Source organism: Centropristis striata, chromosome 3, assembly GCF_030273125.1.
Source record: "Centropristis striata isolate RG_2023a ecotype Rhode Island chromosome 3, C.striata_1.0, whole genome shotgun sequence".
Lineage (NCBI taxonomy): Eukaryota > Metazoa > Chordata > Actinopteri > Perciformes > Serranidae > Centropristis > Centropristis striata.
Window position 1 is genome coordinate 31,418,741 of NC_081519.1, and position 24,465 is coordinate 31,443,205.

A 24,465-nucleotide genomic window follows, 5' to 3' on the forward strand; every position below is an offset into this window, starting at 1 on the left:
AATGATATGATTCAATTGCAGTTTTTTAATGCAATTATTCAAGTTAAGCCATTCAAATTCAAATATGAATAATTAAAATTCAGTTTCTGGTGGCACATATTGCAGCCCATAGTATCCTACTTCAATCTGCTTCCGGATATCTCAGCTTCTCACTTTAAAAGTGAGCACAGCACGAAGAGCTTAATGTGATGTGTCCTGAGAATTGCCTGTTTTTGCCTTTTGCAGCTGATGTGGTTCTGCTGGATTCATCAAGGCAGAAAGTTTGCATCCTAATATCAAACAGCAAGGATGAGGATGTTCCCACTGTGTGGAAAATGAGTCCCCAAATGTAGGACTTCAAGTATATTGGGTCTTCCGGACATTGGTACAAAAATTGTTGTAGTTGGACAGTTTACCAAGCCAAAAGAAAACAACATTAACTGACCCAGTCAGGAATCGTGGCAGAAAGAAATCTTTACATCCACAAATACGTGGGTAAAACAGAACCGTGGTAGCAGATGAGAATAGCAGGAAGATGCTCACCCTTCTCCAGGTCCCCCTGGAGATGATAATGAAAGATAAAACATGTCCATTGGCCCCTTTCATAAAAAGGAGGACAATTCATTATGCATGTTTGTGTTTCTCGCTTCACGCTCACCCTTCTGTGAAATGTGATGAGAGAATTCACACAGGACGAGAGAAGAGCTTTTTAATTGGCAGTGAGGGGGGATTGTGGGGAATTCTCTTTCGGTTGTACTTAAGTGGATGGATTCTTGAGGACTTTTGGATCATAAAGCAACAGGAAGTGTACAGGAAGAGACAGAGAAGAAATTTGCTTGTGTTCTCTTTCTGGAAGCTTTCCAGTTTCGTGCTGGTTTGGCCTACATACAAACACTGAACGTCTAATGAGAGGAAAACAAACAAACACCAGAACCACAGCTGGATCCTTTTCAGATAAGCGTCAATTTAAAAGATGACGCTCCAGGCAGAAAGGCATTTTTGTTGTGATCATGACTCATCTATCAATACGAGGGTGAATTCAGTTAGTCAGGTAGAATCTCTGTTAGAATGAGACAGCCTGATGGCTGTAGGAGAGAAGGATCTTTTGAATCTCTCCGTCCTGCAACAGAGAGAGAGGAGCCGTCCACTGATGTTTTTTTGGTCCATAAAGGTTTTGTGTAGCGGATGATCTGGGTATTTCAGGATGGCCTGGAACATGTTGACAGGTCATCTCTCCACCACCTCCTCCAGTGTGTCCAACCTGGCTCCAACCACAGAACCAGCTCTTTAGACCAGTCTGTCCAACCGCCTTCATCTCTGTGTGTGATGCTGCCTCCCCGTCTATGTTTAGGGACTAGTCCAACTTATTATCCAGATATACACCTAGATACTTAGAACTTGGCACCAAATGTGACATTGGTATAACTTGACTTTAACAAAAATGTTACAATAAGTACTTACTCATTGGCTTCTGTACTGAAAAACGATGACGTGGAAAAACTTCAGGATGTGTTGTAATTAGGGCCGGGACTTTAATGCGTTAATTAAGATTAATTAATTACACAAAAATTAACGTGTTTTTAAAAGTAATTAGTAAAAAGTGTGTGTATATATATATATATATATATATATATATATATATATATTAGGGCTGGGACTTTAACGTGTTAATTAAGATTAATTAATTACACAAAAATAACCCGTTAAAAAAATTGACGCATTTTATTCACACTTATTTTTGCACCGCGGAACATTTCTCTCTGGATGAGTTTCAGGCGGACCGATTATACTGGAGCACCAACTAGCGTTCATGAGTTCAGACAACAACAAACCACAGTGAACATGAAGGATGAAGCTGATGAGACGCTTTGGTTGGCCCCGTGGATGATGGGACATTTTGTTACAAAAAACCAACGGATGGTCGATCCGTCGATAAGAGCATGGTTGTGTTGCTATGCAACAAGGAATTCACATATCACCGCAGCACATCCAGCCTCAAGTATCACCTCAATGCAAAACATATAGCAGCTAGCGGCGAAATATGCTATTGCTACATGGCAAAAATTGCACTGGTCTGTTGGACTTGACCAAAAATAAACAATATTTTTGTTGCTTAAGCATATGTATTCAGTCATTATTCAATGGTATACTAAAGATCCATGTGAAAAAATTACTTTCACTGTTACTCACTGTTCTCAGGTCAAATATATATATGCGATTAATTTCGATTAATTAATTACAAAGCCTCTAATTAATTCGATTCATTTTTTTAATCGAGTCCCGGCCCTAGTTATAATAATATCAAATGATCATGACTCTGATAAGCAGTGAAGGACAATGGATGGACGGATTGATGAATAATAACAAATCAACATGCTACCACTTTATTTTATGATGACTATGACTAGAGTAACAAGAAGTAACAACAAGCCTATCCAACAAGCTACTTTCAGCTCAGCTTTTGTTGTTTGAAGCCTGTCAAAATAGGTTAAATCAATTGAAAATATATTTATTTACAAAATAATGACATTTTCCCTGCATAGAAAGTTTGGGAACTGCTGGGTTAAATCGTGCAAATGTGGACGCTATTCTTTTTCAACACAATGCAGTCACACACCAGGCTAAAAATACATATCTACACATACGTATAGTATATTTTTTTAAAGGCTATGTTAAAATGTGAAGGATGGTGTGTGTGTCTGTGTGTGTGTCTGTGTGTTTTCTTGTACATCCTACATAGTGAGGACCGGAACACGTTTTTTTTTTTTTTTTTTTTTTTTTTTTAAGATATTTTTTTGGGCATTTTGTAGCTTTATTGAGAGAGAGAGAGATATTGGGAGTGAAAGGGGGAGACAGAGGGGAAGACACGCGGGAAAGGGCTCCGAGCTGGACTCGAACCCGGGCCTCCCGCTCACGAGGACTGGGCCTCTGTGGTACGCGCTCTACCAGGTGTGCCACCGGGAACGCCCCGGAACACGTTTTTAACTAACAGAGTGAGGACATTTTTGCAAAGTGAAGACATTTCGGCCGGTCCTCACTTCTTTAAAGGCTTTCTTGATATTTAAGACTTTGTTTTAAAGGTTCAGGTTACATGATAATGATAACTAACTGAAACTGTATTTTGTAGTTACAAAACTAACTAAAATTATAGTGAAAATGTCCTTCGTTTTCGTCTTTATCAACTTTTTTCATACATAATGAAGATGGACCAGAATTTATTTAGGAAATAAAGGCAAAATTTACTGTGACCTCTTTGAATCTCACACCCAACAAATACCCCATTACAAAAAAAGTTAAAACTAATGAAAACTAAACTAAAACTAAAGCATTTAAAAATAAAAAAAATACTAAACTAAAACTCGCAAACTCACTCAAAAAACTCATTAAAACTAACTGAATTTGAAAACAAAAACTCACAACGAAATTAAAACTAAAACTAATGAAAAATTCTAAACTATTATAACCCTTCAAGGGAATTCACTGTTCCAATGAGGGCCCTCACAAAGATAGAAGTACGAGTGTGTGTGTGTGTGTGTGTGTGTGTGTGTCTGTGTGTGTCTGTTAGAGAGAGTTCATGTCTTTAGTGAGGTGTAACTTGTTTTGCTGCTATTTTGTAATACAAAGTTTATTTTACCTATATCTTCCCACTACTGTGGGCGGGGGAGAAAGAGAGCACTTGAGTGCTGTGGCACTTCGTCCTGACAATGTGCTACTATGATCCATAAGGTTGGAGGTTTGCGGGGGGGTTGGGTTCAGGTGGTTGATTAATTCATATTCTTGCAGGTCGGTGCTGTTGTTTTGGTATTGTGGGTGGGTGCAGGTATTAAAAATCTCTGCCAGTGCGTCACTGCTGCACGCTCTGCTCCGCCGCTTGTGAAATGTTGGTAAATTAAGTTATTCAGTGCATTTTTATTGGGCATCAGTCTCAGAAATAGAGTAAATAAGAGATTCAGTTCAGGTCGTGGTAAGGCCTGTGAGATGCAACTGAGGCAAATTAAAATGAGAACATTTCTGTCAAGGTTTCCACCAACTCTTAGTTGTATTCAGCTGACTTTGTTTTCATGGCATATTATTAACTCCCCTGTCATTTCAGATCCTGCCACTCCCTCTTGCCAGGCAATCAACTCATCCCCTTCACCTGGTTTCCCTGCTCATCTCCTCACCTGCAGGCCATTCCCTCTTTAGTTCCTCTGTATTTATACTGGCCCACTTCCACTTGTTCTCTGCCAGATGGTTTTGTGTTTTCACCAAGCCTTCCAGCATACCCTAGGCCCCGTTTACACGAAGGGAAAACGCAGATATTTCCATGTGGTTTGGCCTCTCATTTACACGAAAACCCTGTTTTTATCACAGAAAACGATTATTTCTAAAAAACTCCGGGCAAAGTGGAGAATTTGGAAAACTCCAGTTATGTGTTGTCGTGTCAACTGGGAGAAACAGGGTTTAAACTTATTGGGGCTGAGATGGATCAGACAAAGAAATAAAGGAAACATTTATTATGACCTCTTTGAATCTCACACCCAACAAATACCCCATTACAAAAAAATTAAAACTAATAAATACTAAACTAAAACTAAACATTTTCCCAAAAAAAAAACTACTTAAAACTAACTGAATTTGAAAAGAAAAAAATCACAACAAAATTAAAGCTAAAACTAATAAAAAATCCAAAACTATTATTACCTTGGTGTTCACAGGGAACTTGTTGACAGTGTCATCACTATCAGTGTTTTTTACAGAAGTTTATAGTAAATGCAGATACTAGCAGACCACTAGTCAATGCTAGTGTCCCCACAGTCTTATATGACACAATTATCAGCTTTCCTTCTTTATTTGAGTCCAATAACTAGAACAGCATGATACAACAATTTGCTCAGGTTTTGAGTCTGGATTTTATCAGACAATGGCACAAAGTACAATCTGTGGCAGTGCAGCATCCAACCACGCTGTCGGCTTATGCATATGTAATGTGCAATATAATGTGCATGTAATATGCATGTTGTTGGTGTCACCTCACATCCAGAGTGAGCAGTCTGGACGGAGCACTGGTTGAGCCAGCATCCTATCTAGGTTAGACCCAAATCCCAGCTAGCAGCTATTAGGTTGCCTTTAATAATAAATGGGCAGTAGGATTGAGGTTGAGCATCTGGGCGGTGAAATATATTGTAGAATGTGTTCAACAGTGAGTGTTGCAATCCCTGCCATGCTCATTACACTTATTACACTCGGGGGAAACCGCTAAGGGCCATGGCTGCAAGCATCACCACTGAGTTGGAGAAAAGGAGCATGGAGGTGTAATTTATGTTCTGGGTGTGGGGAGTTACTGTTATTTGAGAAAATAAAGTATAAAATAAAAAGTTTTAATCAGGCTCAATTTATTGCATATACAACTTGGTTATTTTTCGGATAGAGTCAGTTAAGAGCAGTAAGAACATGGCTTTTTGATTGTAGTATGATATCACTGTTATATTCTCATTGATTATTAAGTAATGGCTGGACTGAATAGAGTACATGCTAACTGGAGGTTATGAGAGGTGCTGGCCTGAAGCTATTGGCTCGATGTGAGGAAATAGAAATAAATCTCCAGAGACACTCTGACCTCCTTTTGCCGCTCCTGTGAAGTATGGGGGGTAGTGATGGAAAGAGTGACGGATGGAGATACAGAACAGGGTTTCCCACTGCTAACCCAGTATGGGGCCACATTGTCTCATTCTAACAGCCTTTATATACCTTATATAGTATATAAAGGGGTCTTGGTTTCCAGATGGTCAGAGAATTAGTTGGCCAATCTGGTACCAAGAGCATACAATTTGTTGCAACACACACAAACACACACACAAACACACACACACACACACACACACACACAAAGGGAAAATGTGATAAATGGAAAAAATGTAAAGGAAAGTATTTCTTTAAGTTGAAGAAACATGTGAAACACATAAGCCAGAAGAGCCACATATCACTGTCCTGATTCAAAGGCGTAGTCGTTTATAGGCCACTTTATAGATTATTGGCGGATATTACAAGACTTTACTTTTGTGACTTTTTCAAGTTGCAAATCAAGGTCAATTGAGTTATTATTATTATTATTATTATTACACTGATTGGTTAGATGCCATGGTGGCACTATCTTTGACAGCGTGATCTTTGCTGATTAGCTGGGAGAAATCCATGTGGTTGTATGACCTCACGGAGAGGCATGGGACCCCATTTTGGATGTCCGCTGAAGTTGCCAAATACGGTTCTTTGCCCGATATAGCATTTAGGAACGCTTATCATCATGGTGAGAAACTGCTCACCTGCAGCAACCCAATCTAAACCAGCCCTGTGTTTGGCACCTTCAGCTGAAAGCCTAACAAATGTGACTCAAGCTTTACTCTTTACACTGACAAAAACAACAGGACCTAATTCAATGATACAGTAGATATAAATGGAAGATGAAGACCATTTTAAACACAAACACAACACAACACAAATTTGAAAACATTAAAGGGCTGTGGGGGTTGGAGGCAGTTATACCTAGTGTGTATACCTATATCTGAGCCTAGTTCTTTTTAGGTTTTTTACTGAAATGTCAAATCTAATAACAAGTGTGAAAGTAGCAAGAACAAAAACAGCTGTACGAAGAAATGTAATGAAGTGAAAAAAACATCCTGGTGCTTAACAGCATTGAACTGTATGAGATTAGTATAAAGTGGGCATGTCTGTAAAGAAGAGACTTGTTTTTACCAACCAATTTTCATTTTGATATGTTGAGGTCAAAGGTCAAGGGAACCCTTATCAGTTTTTCCCTCACTAACATATAGCTGAACTTTGGAACAGTATTTCACCCCTACCTGACAAGATAACACAACGGTTGTCATCAAAGGATTCCCTTCGATCTTTTAGATTCATATGATACCATATGCGCCATTGTTTTTTCTGTCAGAGGCTATAGAAAAGATAAACGGGCTTAATAAAAATCAACCCTCACAGTTTCCAATCAGCTATATTAATAGGGCTGTTTCCATTACTGAGCAATACCCGGAATGAGACAGGTCTCTCCAAACGCCCCTAATTTGAATACGAGCAGTCCGGAGCCGGCTTTTGTCAGGACTTTTTTCGTCCATGTTGAAGAGCAGGGACTTTTTTCTCCCTTTAAAAAGGCCCGTTACTGATTGGATAGATCGCTAAGCAGGATGTGACGTAGTACTCGACGCCACAACAACACACACCATTTGCAAAAGTCATCAAAGCAGTGTTGCCAACTAAGTGACTTTGTTGCTATAATTAGCAACTTTTTGGCTCTTCTTAATGAGCTCTGTAGCAGTACAGTGTGTATGTGCTGCTGCTACAGGAGGTGTTCACTTAGCGATCTCTGTTTGTTTACAACAAGCACCGGACACTCTGTGCACAGTTAGCGATGCCGGTTAATTCACCATCACTATGTTTATGATCAGCGGAGACGCTTTGCATAATTAGCCATGCTGCTTTGTTTATGATCAGCTGCTGACGTTGTGCACAGTTAGCGACGGCGGCCACAGTTGTGTCTCCTGTGTTTAATCCGTTGCGACAATCGAAAACCATACGTCATCTCCGGAGTCTCGTAAATCCCTCTGGAGGCCTTTTTATAATGGAGACAGGCAGAGTGAGCAAACTTTTGATAGGGTGTGGCCTGAGACTTTCCCGGTGGCCACTCTTCCCCCTAAAGGAAACACGGCTATTGTAATATACTTGAAGACTACAAGAATTTAAGAAACCTACACTTGTTAATGAGTTGGATTTGTTGATGCTCTCAGAACAGAAATCCTATTCCTTCCAGCTATGTGAATAAGAACTGCACACATTACATTCTAAAGGGAGACTTATGATTATGTGTGCGTGCTTACGCGCATGTGTGTGTGTGTGTGTGTGTATCTGTAACTGTAATCACATCAAAGATCAAAGCAATCAGATCAAAGCAATCAACAGAATTAACTGCCACATGTTCCAGCACAGTGACAGCAGAGGTGGACAGACTGGAATTTCTGGCCTCGAACAGAAAGCATTTTTAGCAAAACCATAATTCCTATCATTGATCCGACTTCACTTTGAGCGTCCTGAGTTCTTCCTGAACGTCTACATATGTTGTTGTTTTTTAAGAAAAATGAAAAAATAGCTTTGTTAGAGCGATCTAAAAAAACTGTTACATCTCCCTTTTTCAGAAATCTTCCTGCGTTTTTAATATGGGAGCCAAAGAGGTTGTTGGTGCGTGTTGGTGGATTATCTGTGCGTCCTACGCCCAAACTATGACTCTGACAGCTTTACCAGAGGATTGTGAGTGAGAAGACAAATTTTCCTACGTTTCTATGTATAAATTATTTCTGTAGAGTGGAATTTGCAGCCTGGAGCGCAGTTTTAAAATGTATCTTTTGACAATTTTTTCTCTCCCTCTACACTCTAGCGATGATGTCACACACTGTGACACAAACATTCCTTGCAATACACACCCATTATAATCTCAGAATTTCTCCACAAATGATCATGGTCATTGAACAGGGATTGATAAAAAACTATATGACCTATCAAAACGTGGATTAATACACAGATACACCGTTTAAAGTTTAAATGGAGTCTCTAGGTGAAATTATGCCGCAGAAGTAGACATTTAAAAACCTCCAATTACTGTTCTTTTTCGCTCATTTTTTTTCGGCGGTCCCATTCATTTTAATGCAAAATTTTCTTCACGAAAAATTCATATTCTGTAGAGAAAAGTAATAGCACACCGATCCCAATCAAACCGCACGTTTTGATATATAATTTGTACTGCAACTCTTCAAGTTGTACGACTAGTAGCGGGACGAAATTGCGTCCTGAAGAGGAAGAAGAAAAAATCCACAGTATAACCCCTGGATTCCACTGGATGCGTAACGGCTGCAGATCCGTCGTTGGAGCCGTTACGCACCCATTATAATCAATGTGTGAGATTCCACCGACTGCTGATCCGCTGCGTAATGAGTCCGACGACGCATGGCCATCCGACAGCCCTCGCAACACTTGCGCAGAGCTTCTATTTTTGTCAGACGACGGAGCACGGCGCATAAATTCAGCAGAGCAGATCGTTCGGGACAGGAAGTCGTGCACAGACACAAAATAAAACATCCGGTATATTTTCAAAATAAAATACCTCAGGTTCACGGCAGCTCGTATTTCACAATGTGAAGACGTCATGATGGGCGGGAACAGACCTGAAGTCAACAGGTTAGAGGTTTTCACTCCGCTCACTCCGGTGCTTGTTGTAAACAAACAGAGGTTGCTAAGTGAACACCTCATGCAGCAGCAGCACATACACACTGTACTGCTACAGAGCTAACTGTAGCTAACTGCCGATAACGAGGTCGGCCGGCTCGTTAACAAGCCGGCCAACCTTGTTAGCGCTCGTTAGGACGGAGTCGCTGGATTTGTCTCCAGTCATTAATGAGGGGATGTTGATTCTCTTCCAGTTATATCAATTGATTACGCGTGACTTTGCGAGATCTCGTGCGTCCTCGGGACTCAGCTGTACGCAACAGCTCCGACACAGACAGATCCGGTGTGTGTTGACGGACTGCGGAGATACGCAGCCGTTGCGGACAGACCCCTTTCGGAGTAGTTACGCATCCAGTGGAATCCCAGGGTAACAGTAGTGCAGCACTGGTCCCTACAGCTATTGCTGTATGGGACCAGTGCTCGGTGCGATTGCCCCGAGGCCCTAATAACAAAGAGAAGACATGAAGCCACACTCCATATCTTTTTGATCAAATCAGATCTGATATTCAAGGGCTTTCCACTTGGCAAGGTATCTTTTGTTCCGATGTAGGTATAAAGAGAAAGAGACAAGAGAGAGCCCGGGGGAAAGAGAAATATTACTTTACTTGGCAAAGGAGACACTTGAAGGTCTTACAGCACTCTCCTTTTTTTTCTCTGAAAATGTTTTATTATTTTTTCTGAAACCCTCTGTGATCTTCTTCATTACGCAAAACGTTGGTCTCGCTATATTGTTCTTCTCTGATGATCCCTCTCAACCTTTCAGGGACATCATGGATGCTTAGGAGCTCAGGCACACACACACACACACACACACAGCAAAAAAGGTGTGTCTAAAAACAAGATAAAAACACTAAATCTGAGGGAAATGATCGCTATAGGGAATGATTGCTGCATGGACAGATAATTTCACTTGACAAGATTTCTTAAATTAAGATTGTTACATCTAGAAATAAGCATGTTGAATGCTTATCTTGTTTTAAGAGTTAATTTTTTATCTTAAGCATTCAACATGCTTATTTCCAGATTTAACAATCTTAATTCTTAAAAAGAAATCTTGTCAAGTGAAATTATCTGTCCATGCAGCAAGATCATTTCCCTCAGATTTAGTGTTATCTTGTTTTCAGACATCCCTTTTTTGCAGGACACACACACACACACACACACACAAGCACTCCACAGCAGGGAAACTCAGTGTCATAGCTCCCATTTCACCGCACAAGCTGTTTGGAGATGTCGTTGTCACAGCTCTGTGGGAGCCACATGGCCACAGGCCAGAATAGAGTCTGACTGACAGGAGGAAAAAACTGAATGTAAGGGTTGCTGAATGGGAGAAAGCTGAGAGACTGGCATGATGAGAGTATTTGAGCATCTTCTAGTACCAAATATCTATCTTGGGTGGACAGGGGATCTTTAGGGGGCAATAACAGGTGAACAATAGATGACACATAGATGTGGTGTGCATCATCTGAAAGCTGGGGACCTTAATGTTAGATGCAGCTCAGCACTGTCAGTTAAGATGCTCTAGTCATACATTTGTATTTACATAAGGGGAAGAAAAAAATTTTCACCATTTTCCCCTTTTTCTTCAGTTGCTAACATACATTGCTTTGACCACATTTTCAAAAACCATGGGACTCTCATTCAGACTCCACACCTGCAGAACACAGCGTTTGCAACACATTTAAAACAGAATGATGGCAAACTTTGTGCATTTCTGCAGTAAACATATTGAAAATATCAAGAAACTCTCTGCAGAATATTCACAATAAAATAAAACAATAATCATTCCAAACACAGCTGATTGCAATTTCTGCTGAAAGCCACCATCATTTCCTGTTTCTGTTTCATTACCAAACAAACAAACAGGTATTAATACTGAATTATATTTTCATGAGACTAATCAATTACACCTCAAAGGTAAAAGTTCATTATTTCTCTAGTGCTCCCTGTTGTTTTTTCAGTCAGTAAGTTCTGTGACGGTGTATGTATCTGACTGAGAATTGTTGTTATTAGAGGTGAGATTAACCCTCTGGAGTCTCCAATTTACCTCTAAAGTTCTGGCTGTAAACTCCATGAGGCCAGTTTCAGTTTGATGATGATATACCAAATAAAACTGGAGACAAGCTCAAATATATTTAGCATAAAATGATAGGACTGGATGTAACCCTCTTATATGTTAGATTTGCAACCTTTGTTCACATTTTAAGCATTTCAAATTCTTTATTGAGCATGATAGTGTTTTGAAAGTTACCCGAGTAAAAAAACAATTCAAAATCACATTTTATGTTGGACTAAAGGACTAAAAATGACACAAAATGACCAAAAAAAGACAAAAAATTACTTACAAAGACACGAAAAGACATTCAAAATGGACAAAATACCCCAAGACTCCATAGTGTTAACAGTCTATGATGGAAGTTGGTAATGCAGTCTGTATGAAGAGAAGTGACTTCAGTATTGAGATGCTTTTTAGAAATTGGAAAAACTGCAACTTGTCATTATGCTCAGCTTTTTTTAACCGTCAAAATGAAAAGATGTGGTCTGTAATGGACATGAACATTTCTCATAAAAGCACTGATATATTTTCATTGCAATGCATTTGCTTGTATTGCATTTGCAGTAGGTGTTCAGGCATCTGATCAGGATGCCTTCTGGTATTCTGGAAATAGGCAACTTGTAGGATAACCCCAGGGAAGACCCAGGTAGAGGGATACATATCCCATCTGGTCTGGGAACACCTCAGCGTCCCCCAAGAGGAGCTAATGTCCATGAGAGGGGGAGATACTCTGCTGCACTGCTGCACCATGAGCGGAGTGGTAAATGGATGAATAGATGAATTGGTTTGTTCTTAGAGAGCTTTAACTTATGTTCCATATGCCTTCTTGAATGACAGCAGCAAAAATTATATATTTCATCCAAACTAGAGACACAAGGATACAGTAATGATAAGAGGAAGCATTCAGCCTCAGTACAAGCCAGTTAGTGAGCCTTAATAAAATATGGTGATCTCCTGCAGGGTAAATGCCACTATAAATAGCCAAAGTCAGCAAAAAAAAACACACAAAAAACCCAAGATCTCTCCTGTCACTGAAGCCAGCAGGAGCAAAATAGATCTGTTTTCTTTGCCAGCATCTCCTCACAGAAACGTGTGACAGGGAGACGGTAGGCGGCTTGCTGTGGCATCTCCAGCTAATTATCTATTTGGACAAAGATCAAACACCCCACTGTGGAAATTATGTTCAATGTTTATGCAAGTCTGAGCATTGGATGCGCCAAAACGTCTGCTTTCAGAGACGAGAAAGTCAGAGAAAAAGGCACAAACAGAAAATATACTTTAAGTGACACATGACACTGCATACTTAATGTTCTCTATAGATTCGAAAGCTCACATTATTTGACAACAAACGGATTTAAGATCAACAAACACCGTTGTTTCTTTCATTCTTGTAGTTTTAGGTGTGTGCACGTTTGTAGTTTTTAGAACAATATATATATATATATATATACATATACGTTTAGTATACCATTGATTAATGACTGAATACATAAGCTTAAGCAACAACAATATTGTTTATTTTTATTCAAGTCCAGCAGACCAGTGCAATTTTTGCCATTAAGTGTAGCAATAGCATATTTATAAATATAGTACATTTCAGAAATTCAGGTAGCCTATAGGTAGGTCGACCTTCTGTAAACTATAATACTTTGGTTTTTTAAGTAAAACACAATCCACGCTAGCTACCACACTAGCCACTAGCTGCTATATGTATTTTATACAGTCTATGATCTGTAGTGTATGTGATCACGGATCACGGTCGAAACTGTCGCTAAGCGATTAGCATACTTCACCTCTGGAGTCTCATTAATCCCTCTGGGGGATTTTATTTTTTTATTTATCTTATTTTAACTTTTATGAATTTTAGTTTTAGTTTCAATTTGTGGAAGAGGAAGTTTATTAAAAGCTCATGCCTCCATCATGCATGTAAAGAGTTAATAATAAAACATTTCAAAATGCTTGTCCAACTCGGTTAAATAAAAGTCTGTTGGTCCGGTCATATATTTTGTCATTGTAGTTTTCTTAAAATCTCGTCTCGTCTCGTTCTCGTGAACCCAATATCGTGTCTTCTCTGAGAGTATCGTCACACCCCTATTATTCATAGTTTACAAAATGGAAGCAAACCCATGAGCACCCTCCAGTTCTCATACTAAAATCAGTGCTGCAGTCATCTGAGGTTGTTGGAGTTGGTGCACTGGGTGGAACTAGTCGGGGCTTGTGAGTCTCCATCAACAGCTCAGCTGTATTATCTTCTTGTGAGGTTTTAAACTCGTAGATTGTCCTCTTTTCACCTCAACACTTTGAATCACTGTTGCCTCTTGCTTCCAGGTTTTATTATTTATGTGCAAAGACATCATTCAAAATTAAAACGAGTCCTAAATGGTGCACAGCATAGTTGTGTCTTGGTCTCTAAGGAACACCCTTTTTTGCACTGTATTACATGCAGCATTCACACGACTACTGAACACCAGAAAAGTCTGAGTCTGAAACAAATGTGAATTGAAATAGCTGCAGATCACTTCAACTTCTGATAGCAGAGATGGAGAGAGCAGAGAGCAAGAAATCAATTGATATATTCATGGTCTTCCCCTAATTGCAGAGGGAGCACAGTTTAATTAAGAGGGTTAGAACCAGTGGTCACTGAGTTATAAAATGCTCAGAAGGAGGGCGATGTGAATGAGGGGAGAAGGGGAGCCTGCCACAACATATTTCATCTGAATCTTCATCTTATCAGTGCTAAGAGGCGCTCATGATGTGGAAGGTAATTAATGGAATTTAAGAGGCAGCAAGTCTCCACGATGCTCTGCACATCTATAGAGAGAACAAGCACAAAGCAGCTAATAAAAATACCTGTCGGCATTGAACATCCCAGACATTTTGAGTCAGACTATTGTACCCAGAAGTGATTTAACTGTCTGTCACAGTCAGTCAGTGTAATAACTTTGTGAAAGGTTTTAGTCCAGCGCTACATTATTCCATTCTGAACCACATTCTACATGAAAGGACAGAAAATGAGCAAAAGGATGCATTCATTGAGCTGGTCACTGCCTGTCTAAACCAAAAATAGAGAATGAGAATGAAAAAGGACAATGAAAGAAGTGATTTTATCATTAATTTCTCTGCTTTCAAAGAAAGCACTGTTGAGAACACAAGGCCTGTCATGTAATGGGAGGTTTGGGGGATTGGGTGGTGGTGATGGGGCATCCTGTCACCTTCCTCCTCTGCTGATTTAGCTTGGAAACCCCAGCTCATACATCTCAATGAAGCACCGCGACAGCTTGTTCCTGCTGTAGATTGATGTTTGCTAGACTTAATTTATTTTGGGAACGGGAGGATGTACTGGGCATCCTCTGTACTGGGGGAGGTTTAATTAAGCATGTATGAAATAAATTGCAATGTATGGTCGCACAGTGACCTGTTGATGAGCTCAGTGTTATTGAAACAGAGAGAGGAAGTGCCATCAGAAAACCATTTTAGTTTAAGATGGAAAGCAGAACAAATATGGACTCATTGTGAGTGCACTGCTCCAGACTCCCCAGGACCTCTCAGCTGCCGAGGCTTTAAAAATGATGAAGACGCGTGAGGAGACGTCTGTTCTGATTTATTCCATGAGATGTTAGAGAATTGCTTCTCAAGGCATTAAGCAATAGCTGGGATACAGAAAAGTAGGAGCTGAAAGTTGAGCTTGAGTAACTTAATGCAAATTAAGTTACTCATTAAGTTACATTTACACACACACACACACACACACACACACACACACATTCTTGTACTTCTATCTTTGTGAGGGCCCTCATTGGAACAGTGAATTCCCTAGTAAGTTTATAATAGTTTTGGATTTTTCATTAGTTTTTGTTTTAAGTTTGTTGTGAGTATTTTTATTAGTTTTAGTGTTAGTTTTATTTTTTTGTAATGAATATTTGTTGGGTGGGAGATTAAAAGAGGTCACAGTAAATTTTGCCTTTATTTCCTTTGTCTTATCCATCTTCATTATGTATGAAAAAAGTTGACAAAGAAAAAACGAAGGACATTTTCACTATCATTTTAATTAGTTTTGTAACCACACAATACAGTTTCAGTTAATTATCATTATCATGTAACCTCAACCCTTAAAAAAAAGTCTGAAACCTCAAAAAAGCCTTTAAAGAAGTGAGGACCGGTCGAAATTTCCTCACTCTGTTGGTTAAAAACATGTTCTGGTCCTCACTATGTAGGAAGTACAAGAACACACACACACACACACACACACACACACACACACTGCAAAAAAGGTGTGTCTAAAAACAAGATAAAAACACTAAATCTGAGGGAAATGATCTTGCTGCATGGACAGATAATTTCAGAAGATTTCTTAAATTCAGATTGGTATATCTAGAAATAAGCATGCTGTAATAAGAAAATAACTGTTAAAACAAGATGACCGAAAACGAAGGACATTTTCACTATAATTTTAGTTAGTTTTGTAACCACAAAATACAGTTTCAGTTAGTTATCGTTTTTTTTAAAAACTCTCGTTTTTAATTCTATTTCAGTTAACTAAAATGTGTTTTCAATTCTAGTTTTCATTATTTCGGTAGTTTTCGTTATATAATAACCTTGATCTCTACAGGCCTTAAAGCCATTCTCTCACCCATACAGATCTATCTGAAATTAGAGCTAGATATAAGATAAGAACGTGTTGCTTGATTGTAAACATATGTTGTTTCGGGGTTGATACTGTTGCTTCTTTCTGGAATCTTGAACCGACACACAGAAACACAGAAACTTGGGGCAAGCAGTCTTCCAGTGTAATAGTAAAGTATCCACTGGTTGGACTCTTGGCAAAATGGGTTTGGGAAATATGTGTGCCTTGGGGTTTACCAGGGGCCAGCAGCTCATTTCGGCCAGGGCCCCCATTGCGCTTTAATCAGGTCCTGAAAGTAAGGCTTTATGTTTAGATCAGTCTGGGAGTTACATCACAGCAGGAAACGATGGCCCACTAAAAAGACATGGGCTATAGCGTAGACATGAGAAACCTGGAAACAGATTCTCAGAAGGCCTGTCAAGGTTCAGGACCTCCCTGAAACCATTTCCCACACAATCTGCTCCCAAGAGTCCCCATGGGCATAAAAGAAAGCTCATCTCATTTCCACGGTCCTGTGCTGTTGCTCCATAGCAAACTACAGCTCTGGCTAAGGACTCATAGCAGCCACAGCCTCACCACCCAGAGTCTCCCACACACAAACTCAAGTCTCCTTTCCATGGCAACCTCCTCTCTCAACACCTCAAAATAAATACAAGTGAGACATGCACAAGGACGCACAGATGACAGGCTGATCAAAACACAAACTTCCTGCTCTGTCAAACCCATCCAACATATCAAAGGCAAAACTCCTGCTTTGGTGTTACTTTTAGATTATAATCTGCAGCTTTCAGAGAGAGAAGGGGATCTCCAGGTTCATGTCAGATGAGCTGATGTTAAAGTCAGAGAGGGCCATAAACAGAGGTACCATGGAGTGAAGTGACAAATTAATGCAAGGCTCTGTTAACAGACAGGAGTGATAGCGATTGATCAAAGAGGTGAACTCATGCCAGCTTGCTGTATCAGTGACACGCTGGGAAGAACATCAAGCATCCATCTACATATGGCTTTTTAATATTTAATCAGACGGACTGCCAATAGAAAGAGATTTACATCTCAGGAGCAAAGCCCTCATTAAGCACAAAAGTTAATAAAGTGTGCCAGCTGATATGTGGGCTGCTCATTAATAATCCTTTTGTCAAACCTCAGATGACTATACTGTGTGAAGTATTTGGTTTTGCTGAGATTAATGGCAAAACTTTGTCAAAAACCTGCATTTGAAGAAGAAAGAGGCATCAAGCGAAGAGCCGTGTGTCAACAGATATCTGCAGAGCCAGACGGCACAGCTCAGGAGGGCAGAGAGCAAATCAATTACGGCTCTGAAGGGCTGACGACCTCCCATCACCCCCCTCCACTATTCACTGCTTCACATTTGAGAGCAGAGAACTAGCTGCACTGTAGATATGAACCACAGGGACAGGCTTGGGTCTCTCCTCACCATATTTAAACCAATTTCATTAGTGATGTATGATACAGAAAAAATTGTTGGAGAGCAGTAAAGCCTGCGTGGTGTGTTTTGCCATTGAAATGAAAGAGGGAGGAAAGAAATAATTTACAGAGCACAAGGATGACTCCTTCTTGTATGTTTGGGGGTGCAGGCAGTGGGAGAGATGACGAAGATAAAAGAAATCTAAGCAATGCACACAAATATGTATATATAGGTAACTGACAAATATTCACAGTATGCTTAATACGAGAATGATAACACTGTAATAGATAAGTGACACTGACCCTATATATAAAATAGCATCACAAGCACCCTTCTTCTGTGTTCACAGAGGCAGGCTTTGCTGGTGGACCCAATGATGCTGGTTGCTATGGATACCATTCAATCATTGCAGGTCATGGCTCTCTGAAACTTCTCTTGAAGTCAGCGGGCGGTATAGTAAAAATAGCAACAGTGAAATTAAATGTTCAATAGGGCTTGTTTTATTTATATATATATATATATATATATATATATATATATATATATATATATATATATATATATATATATGGCTTTACAAGTTGATGAACTGGCCCATGATGAACTGGCTCAGAACTGGTGCAGTCACAGGCATGGCAGTTTAAGGTGGTGGTTGAAGGCAGTGAGGATTTTTGTTGGAGTATAATTTTTATGTTTTGTTTGTCTATTAGCTTGACATTTAAACCTGTTTACATCAGTACTGCTTTTGCCTTCATTTGCTTTACATTAATGTTCACCATTTTAACCTCATTATATTTGCAGGAAGGTGACAGTACATGGAGCTGGCATATTCTTACTAGCCTTTTCATATAAAGCATTCAACCCAACAGAGATATTTCCATTGCTGATCAGGTCCTCCTAGCCTTCATTAAAGCAGGGGTCTCAAACTTGCTGCCCACGGGCCAATTGCTGCCCTCGTGACGATATTTTGTGGCCCCCACCTTGATATGAAAGTTTAATGTGAGTTTTATATGAAAGGCACTTTACCGTGTTGTTTGTGGAAGGTCCCTTTAATTACTTTTTTGGGTAATTTTGTGTCTTTTTTTATATTTTTTGTCTTTTTTTAAAAATAATTTTGTGCCTTTTTTTTAATAATTGTGTGTCTTTTTTTGGTCATTTTGTTTCTTTTTTAAGTAATTTAGGGTTTTTTTCTGTCATTTTGCATCTTTTTTTGGTAATCCTGTGTCTTTTTTGGTCATTTTGTGTCTTTTGTGTCTTTTTAAAGTAATTTGTTTTTTTCTGTCATTTTGTGTCTTTTTTTGATCATTTTGATACTGCCTCCAGCAGCCCCCAGGTAATTTGAGTTTGAGACTTCTGATCTAAAGCATTCACAATGTGGAGGTGCATGCCCTGTAAGTGTATACTTGCAACTCACAGACCCATTACTAGCTCTACTTCTCTTTTATTTCTTATCCCAGGTGACCTTCCTCCTTTGGAACCTTGGTTTAGCCATTATTTTGGACCTGTTCCCAAAAGCAACCTGTCCTCTCAGCACTATTCAGGGCATTCTACAAGGGTGGCTTCTACTGCTGCCAATTAAGCATTTCATTTTTTCTTTCTGCAACAACTGGGCCATTGGTTATCCTCTGCTCACACCTCCTACATTCTCTCTGACATGAACATTACAAGGTGAGATGGGAAAACCCAAAATACACTTGTGCCATGCACTTCAGACCATGTGCTACAGATGGTTTAAATATGGCCCTTATCATCTTCAGATCTGCATGAAATCCAATTAATGTCCTCATGTGATGTCGCGTGTCAGTGTCAGCTGGGATTAAGACTTCAAGTATGAAAAGTTCAAAAAAAAAAAGTGGAGTTGTGGCATTAAAAAGAAGAGATCTGACAAAGCTCTGCAGCTGCTGCTAATCTTTACTGCAGGCGACATTAGTCAATATGAACACACACACAACTCTTCAACCTTACTATTGGTAGATGAGTTGGATTATGGGTAATGAAAGCATACATTTTAGAAGAAGGAATAAAAACCACTGTCCATCATAAGTCCAACATCGTTTTACGGTGGAAGTAGTCTTTTAATGTTATAGAGGAATGTGTAAGATTGAAACCAGGCAATTGGGGGCTTTCAAGGACAGCTCTATCCTCATTTCTATTATTCTATATTATTGGAAGTATTTTCTGAGCTGTGAGCTTCACAAGGATCTCGTTTACTGAACATTGCACTGATCTGTGTTCGTTTGCAGCTACTAATAATTTATGGATTAAATGTGACTTGAAGCAAAATCACTGTCAGTCTAAACTAATTTGTTCATTCGAAAAAAATACGCTTCAACATACACTCCATATTTTAATTATTATTTCTTTACTGTATGTATCAAGGTTAGTTTTCGTGATTTCGTTAGTTTTTGTTAACTATAATGTTACCGGAAATAAAAATAAAAATGAGTTTTAAAAAACGATAACGAACTGAAACTGTATTATGTGGTTACAAAACTAACAAAAATTATAGTGAAAATGTCCTTCGTTTTCGTCTTTGTCAACTTTTTTCATACGTAAACCTTTTTGGTTGATATGAAATCTATTTAATCTATCTGGTTTTATGACTTAATAAATGTATTGGGGCTGAGATGGATCAGGCAAAGGAAATAAAGGAAACATTTATTATGACCTCTTTGAATCTCGCACCAAACACATAGCCGATTACAAAAAACTAAAACTAAAACAAAGTAAAACTAAGCATTTTCAAATAATAAAAAATAAACTAAGACTAGCAAACTCACTCTAAAAACTAATTAAAACTAACTGAATTTGAAAACAAAAATTCACAACGAATTAAAACTAAAACTAATTTTAAAAAAGCCAAAAGTATTATAACCTTGGCATGTATCTTGAGATTTATTTTTTACCAGGAAGATAAAAAAGTCCCTTCTACAAGAGAGACCTGACAGAAATAAATACTGGGAGGGACTTTTCAGTTGATTCATTAATCCATCATTATCCTATAACTTTATCCTGGGGGCTGGAGCCGATCCCAGCTGAAAGTGGGCGAGGGGTGGGGTCACCCTGGACAGGACGCAGAGCAGACACAGAGACACTTTTAAGTTTTTTGTTTGAATCGGGGAAAGACTCAGAATTCAAGTCACCTTTCAGTCATTGGTGTTAATGAACAAGTTTGGAAAATTACCTCACCGTTAATGTCTTTTCCAGTTAGTCTTGAGTCACAGCAGCCACACTAATGTATGCAGAACTTGATTAGGGAGCACATTACCAAAGTGCAGGAGGCGGTTCACTTTAGGTTAGCAGGTGGGAGATTGCTATTACAGACCCACTTGAGCTGCCTAAACAGAAGAGTGAGAGTCGTGACTCGGTGCTCGAGGTGGGTTTCCCTCGTAATACCATCTTCCACGCCTTAAATGCCACAGGGCTTTTTTCCTCCCTCCACCCAACGTCTGAAAATAGATCATCGCCGTGGCTGTGATGTCATCTTAAGCACAGGAGAATAGAGCAGCATGGAGGAAACAGCTCAACCAGCTGGATTTTTCAGCAGTACAGAAGTACTCTTCATGCTCCCAGTTGCCTTGGAAACCCAGTCTGCCATTAAAGAAGGATCAATATACCTATATAATTTCCGTGTCAGTGTGTGTTTTCATGTGTATCTATGCTTTAAACTTAAACCTCTTCCAATACATGTGCTTCCTTTAGGTTCACATCCCTGCCAGCATTTCTGATATGAACTGTGTTTTAACTGTCAGATGTTTGAGTGCATTGTGAACTTTGTGTGCTGCAAACATTCTGAGATTGAGGTGTCAGTGTGCTCCTTTCGTTTGTTTGTGTAAATACAAGCAAAGACAACACGAGCGACTTCCTGTTCCTTTCAAAACAACTAGATAGACAGATTGAGTGAAATAGGTATATAAATTCATGCCTCGCCACATTGTTAGAAAAAAGGTCTAAACCAGACTGTAACAAAAAAAACTAAGTCTAAACTTTCCGCACAGACATGACGAAAGTGACGTGCGCGAACAGAAACGTGGCGGAACTGTCCTTTGGGATTTTGTTTCTGAATTATTTGACACACAGCTAAAGTTAGCTCAACAGTTAGCCTTCCCTGGTGCAGGTTAGTTCAGTGGTGTAAATTACCATGGTTACTGAGCAGGGAGTCACATAAGCCACTTTGATGGAACGCATCTCTCACTTAAATTAACGAGGCTTATCATAATAAGCCAGGCTTTTCCTTAATCCTCGTTGATGGAACACCCCTCTGCTCTCATCAGCTCATCTTCCTTGGCTGGTCTTCTCCTGTGGCAGACAGCTGATGCACACCTCATGTCTATCATCTACTTTACCTCTCAGACTCTGGTCCTGACCCTGCTCTGGTGCCAGATAATTTAGTCTTGTTCAGTAGTGTTTTCTAGTGATTATCCCCAGTGTTCTTGTGAGTTAGTATTCACTGTGTTTTTCTGTGTCTTGTGCGATTTTGTAGTTTCCCATATGTCACCACCAACTGAGGCTACGTTTACATGATGATGAAGGTCTGGACAGAAGACGCAAAAGTGGCGTTGCGTCTTCACATTTTATTCTGCGTTTAGACAAGCTTTTTCGGGAGGAAATCTGCGTGCATACAGTGACAAAAGTGTGTGGAATTGGATTGTATGCTCACTAATACTATCTGTACATGTCCTGTACATTTGGTGGAAAGACTCCTGTAAGTTTATTACAGCTGCCAGAGCAGCTTGAAGGTCCCACGCATGGAAATAATCCCACATGTTTGTTTATTTCCTGTACTGGAGCATGTATGTGACGTAAACGCATACGTGACGTGAGCAGATCTGAGCAGAGTTTTGTGTCTTGGCAGTGTAGACGGACACGCTACGGCGGAGCGGATTACAGTTGTACACTCTGGAGGCTGGTTTCAGATTTTTTTTCAGATTACCCACAAGCGTCCTTGTGTAAACGGGGCCTCCCTCTGAACCCAGAATGGGCAATCCACCATTTTTCCCATCAATTTGGGATTCTGCCATGCCATAATATCACAGTCAAGTTTTCATTTTTGTTTCTTCGGTGTTGAACTACTCTGACATCTGCACGTCTCTGTCCATCAAGCATTTTCTGGGTTTGATGTGAACTCTGTAGCTGCTTTGATATATCTGGCTGTTTACCAAGTGAGTGTAACTTCTCTCCAGGCCGTAGGCTCCAGTAATCAATAACCCCGCTCTGCTCCTGAACACACCTTGCCTCTTAGTAACACAATCCGTGTCTTTCATATAGCTTCACTTGATGGGACCGGGCCAAAAATCCTCCCCCCACAACAAAGCCGCTAGATTCCATCTCTAGCATCCAAGGGCATCAGAGCCTCTCCCTCTCATTGACAGGCTGTCTGCATTAGGAAATGCTCCTGCAGGCTTCAACGAAGATAAATGACAGTGCGGAGCAGTTCAATCAGCTTTGACAAACAGAGGAGGGTCTGGGACTGGGAACGTGATATAGGTGGCTGATCATTAAGTGTGTGTTTTATGAAGAGTTTCCCTATCACTGTTGGGGTTCTTTATGTTTTCATTTCAGTAGCAGGTTTTCACCAATCAATTATATTAATATTCAGGACACATGCAGTAGGACAGGGGGTGTAATTCCACTTTGGTCCTTATTCAGGTATCCAGTGATAAATATCGGACAACAGAGAATCTATCATCAGCTCAAGAGTTCAAATAACCTGGCAAAAAGGCTGGCATTGGTTGATTTTGGAATGATGGATATGTGCTGGGTATGTCTACCTGTTCTCTGTGTCTTAACACCTCAAAAACAACATCAGCTTGTTTCAAGCGCGCGCGCGCGCGCACACACACACACACACACACACACACACACAGTGAATTCCCTTGCAAGGTTATGATAGTTTGGGATTTTTCATTAGTTTTAGTTTTAATTTTGTTTTCAAATTCAGTTAGTTTTATTGAGTTTTTAGAGGGAGTTTGCTAGTTTTAGTTTAGTATTATTTTTTGAAATGCTATAGTTTTAGTTTAGTTTTTATTAGTTTTAGTTTTTTGTAATGGGGTATTTGTTTGGTTTATAATGATTTGTGGGGTAACTATACACACACGCACACACAGACACAGACACACACACACACACACACAGACACACACGCACACGCGCGCGGTTGCACAGCAATTACAGAAACCATCTGATTGTATTCAGAACATGTGGAAGCCCTCCAGGCTCTCAAAACACAAACAAGAAGCTTGGTGAAATAGTAGCCTCATTTTGTGTCACAATGTCAACCTCAGGCAAACACACCACTCACTGCTCTGCTCTCTCCAAGGTGGAAGAGAAGCTGTCACTTTGTCAGACCTGCTGTCAGCAGCCATGGTGAAAATGATGATGGGTTGATCAAAAGCAGACAGGTGACATTCAGGGTTTCATCAGAATTGGATTGTGTTTTTTGTATTTTTACAGTACACTGTAAAAAAATGTTTGTTGAAATTACAGTAAAATACTGTCAAATTGCATCAGAAATGGGGGAATAAAATTAAAGTTGAACAGTAGTCGATGCTTTTAATTAATTAATTTTAATTAATTGTAAAAAACACACAATTTTATGTAAAATTAAAGGAGAAATACCATAATGTCACAAGGACAAAATAATCCTAAAAATAAAGGGACCTGTTTATATTTAAATTTAAATTTACACTAGAAAACTCACTTACTGTATTTTTAACGGTGAAGTTCTGGCAACCACAGCTGCCGGTATTTTACCGTAAATTAAACAGATTTTTTTACAGTGTAGTACTAGGTAGTGTGGCAAAACACAATACCTTGAGTGGCAGAGTGTAATTTTCAACTTCTAATAAGGTTTGTACTGTATATACTATATTAGGCTATATTTACGCTCGGGAGCTTCCAAGTAAAGCCACAGCTCTCCAGGACTGACCCATGTGGAGCTCCAGTTAAAAGGCCTTGCTCAAGGACACTTTAATTATACCTGTAACAGCTGGCAGCTGCCTGTACTCGAGAGCCTTCTGATCTCCTGACTGTAAGAGGTGGTGAGGTCACAAAACATGCTGTATGACTTACAGCATTGTCCATGCCGACTCCCAAATCAACCTTTCATTC

General features: G+C 39.6%; 1 protein-coding gene across 1 annotated transcript in view; it reads right to left on the reverse strand.

Moving 5' to 3' along the window:
* LOC131969091 (copine-9-like) overlaps nt 1-24,465 on the reverse strand; it is a 187,009-nt gene that overhangs the window by 76,415 nt on the left and 86,129 nt on the right. The window lies entirely within an intron of this gene.